At 31.4% G+C, this 3,716-nt stretch overlaps 1 non-coding gene across 1 annotated transcript; it reads left to right on the top strand.

Moving 5' to 3' along the window:
- The first annotated feature begins 3,609 nt into the window (after nt 1–3,609).
- On the top strand, nt 3,610–3,716 carry LOC121217562 (small nucleolar RNA R71). Its single transcript, XR_005913669.1, has one exon. It is a non-coding gene; the product is annotated as a small nucleolar RNA R71 (small nucleolar RNA).

Here is a 3,716-nt window from a genome sequence, read left to right as displayed (position 1 = left end):
TTCCATGTATATTTAATCACATGTTACCACATTTCACACAAACTATCACCATTGTAATTCATTAACCTCATTCGAATATAAGCATATAGCATGTACCTTATCTTCATGTCATAATATCATTTGACTTTAACACATATTTATATATATATCCCTTTCAATAAACTTCCAACTAAATAATAAAATACACACATGACTTACATTCTTCTCATGACAACCATCCGGCTAAACAACATATAAGTCACCACACCTTCAATTTATAAAACTATCAACACATACTACATATACATTGCTTACGTTTATAAAATAGCCATTCGGATAACTTGCACACATTTAAATTTTAGCCATTTTGGCCTCACCACCTATATATTTATCTTGTACATCAATTCAGCAATAGCTTTAAGCAACTCAATTAGTTTCATCAATGTTTACAACAAAATCATAGATTCACTACAAGCTATTTTCTTGAGCAACAATCATTAAATTATTTGTAACTGGAGCTACGAAACTCCAAATGAAGTACCGTAAATTTTCCCCAAAAATAGACTCATATATCTTCTATCCATAAAATTTTCAGGATTTTTGGTTTGGCCAATAAAAACCATAATTTTCTTAAAGTTTCCCCTTATTTCACTGTTTGACTATACTGACTACTCATCACTACGAATCAATTTTCTCATTGTACAGATTTCAAAATATGTTCTTGTTTATTTCATTTGAAACTAGACTCGTTAAGGAGTCTAAGAATATAAATTTTACCTTATAACAATTTTTTTACTATTTATAATGATTTTCTGAAAACCAAACAGGGGATTTCAGATTCATTCAGAAACTATCACACACAACTTTAAATATCTCTCTATAGGAAATTCATTTGCTTGCACTGTTTATTTTATAAGAAACTAGGCTCATTGATATTTGATTACATATTTTATTCAGTCTCTAATTCCACTCCAAAAATTTATGGTGATTTTCAAAAATCACGCTACTGCTGCTGTCCTAAGCAGATTATTACAATTTGCTCTTAAATTTCCAAGTCCAAACACTTAAGAACTTACCATTTGAGTTTAAAAGTACTTCTTATTATCACATACAAATCATAATTTAAATATCACTTTTCTAATAACCAATCGGCTAAGGCTCATAGAAGTAACTTATTCCTTATCATTTTGCTATAGGTAATTACACCAATTCATAGTCCCATCTTTACCCGTATTCCATATCATTCTTCATTATAACTAAACTTATATGCTAGAAACTTATTTATTTCAATATTTAATTCAAGTAGAACCATTAGGTCACATTTTATTTATTATGTTCATATAAATATATATCATCGTTTATCAAATCTTAAGCTAAGTTCCATTACTCAAAGACTTACCTTAAGTCGGATGAAACGGTTCCAAACGGCTACTCAATACACTTTGTTTTGCCCTTGCTTGATTCTCCTCCTTTGGGTTCTTGAGCTTAAATAAATAAATTAACTAGTTTAATTACCTTGCTAGTTATTTATATCCCATAACATTAATAGTTTCATATCAAAAGAATCATACGGCAACATTTGATTTTTATTCACCTTATGCTTTTACTAACTTTAAGCCATTCGGCTATTGATGACCTAAGATCCAATTACTATAATTAACCCAATAAATATTTCAATAAAACACACATAAATATTATATACACGGCAACCACCCTTGTTAATTACTCATATATATTTTAATAATTTTCGTTTCATCTTACAACCATTCTTGTTCAAAACATTAGAACCTTAACTAAAACTTATAGATTGTCTCAAGGCCGAATGCATTCTTACTTCCAAAGTAACATAGTCTATGATATATTTTATTTTCAACGTACATATTCATAAATCAAATTTAACCATATAAACCAATATCACCCACTTGATCAATTATAGAGAATTAAAGTTAATATCACAATGTGTACCCTATATGGCCCATTATACATAATCAAATTTAACATCATCTATATATTTACTCATATGGCCGAATGTACATACCCCCATATAATATCATTTTCATTTCATTTAAAACTTAATTTCCACCACATAAACACTTGGCCGAATAATCCTAAACTAGCAAAACTCCACATTTGTTCATACCATCTTTTAAATTCACATATATCTATTTAGGTAGCTCATATTTTCCCCTTTCTAATATTTCTATCCAAAACATCAAAACACTATCCTTTTAGCATTTATCCAATAATACCGTATGCATAATTTGTCACCAAAACTAAAGAAAAATCAACATATGGGTTACAATAACAGCTTGACTACTAACTAGATTCTCATAAAAATCAATAGAAATAACATGAACTCCTACCTTATTTAACCTCCAAGATAGCTGAATGCCCTAGACAAATTCATTCCTCTTTCCCTTTTGTTTCGGCTTTGCAAGAAGGTAAGGAAGATGAACACATTCTTACCTTTATTTCTTATTTTATTCATCTTTTTCTTATAAATTTATTACATCATTTTCCAATTAAAATTTTTTTTTAATTTGACTTAATGGAATAGCATCATTTCATGGCCAGCCACTACATGCTTTAAGGGTAAATTGACATGCAAACCCAAGCTTTCTCACCTCATTGTTTTTGGATCCTTACGAATTACCTACCATCTTTTCTAAATTTTTCAAGTAAGTCATTTCAAGAAAAATTTACATTCCTAAGACTAAATTGAAACTTTTAATTTTTCCTACATACACTATCACACATAAATATATACAACAAAAATTAAAATGAATTTTTGTGACTCGGTTTTGTGGTCCCGAAACCACATTCCGACTAGGGTCTAATTAGGGATGTCACACTAACTTCTTTTCAGATTCCGCTGACACTTTCTCACTCCTTAGTGTAACCGCTTTGACACGCTCTCTTAATTTTGTATTACTAAATAAATTTCCTGGTGGTCTTTCCGAGATTAGTTTGGAAAGCTGGCTTATCTGAGTTTTGAGTTCTTGGATCGATGCTTGTTGATTTTTAAGTGTTGTCTCGGTATTTTGGAAACGGGTTTCTAACACTGATATGAATTTTGAGAGCATCTCCTCAAGGTTCGGTTTCTTCTCTTGTTGATAAGGTGGCTATTGAAAACCTTGAGGATTTTGTGACTTTTGATTCCCTTGACCACCCTAGGAGAAATTTGGGTGGTTCTTTCAACCTGTATTATAAGTATTACTGTAAGGGTTATTTTGAGATCTGAAGTTATTGTTACCCTTATAGTTGACTTGTTCTTCTTCAATTGTAGGATTGAAGGATTGGTATTCTATATGCACACCTCCGCCACTTGAGTCACACCTCATTACTGGATGAACCTACGTAGAACCAAGTAAACCGTCAATCTTTTTATTGAGAAGTTCTACCTGATTAGAGAGCATTGTGACTGAATCGATGTTATAAACACTGGCTGTTTTCATTGGCTTTATCCTCATGACTTGCCATTGATAGTTATTCAGTGACATCTCCTCTAAAAATTCATAGGCATCTTCCGGTGTTTTATCGTTGATGGTTCCGCCAGCAGCTGCGTCAACCATTTGCTGAGTCGAGGGATTCAGACCATTGTGGAATGTTTGTACTTGAAGCCAAAATAGTAACCCATTGTGAGGGCACCTTCTCAGTAAGTCCTTATATCTCTCACATGCATCGTAAAGTTTTTCTATATTCATCTGCACAAAAGAAGAGATATCATTACGTAATTT

This window comes from Gossypium hirsutum, chromosome A02 (genome assembly GCF_007990345.1).
Source record: "Gossypium hirsutum isolate 1008001.06 chromosome A02, Gossypium_hirsutum_v2.1, whole genome shotgun sequence".
In the NCBI taxonomy this organism is placed as follows: domain Eukaryota; kingdom Viridiplantae; phylum Streptophyta; class Magnoliopsida; order Malvales; family Malvaceae; genus Gossypium; species Gossypium hirsutum.
Note: the sequence above shows the minus strand (reverse complement) of the source record. Positions and strands in the feature narration are given on the sequence as shown.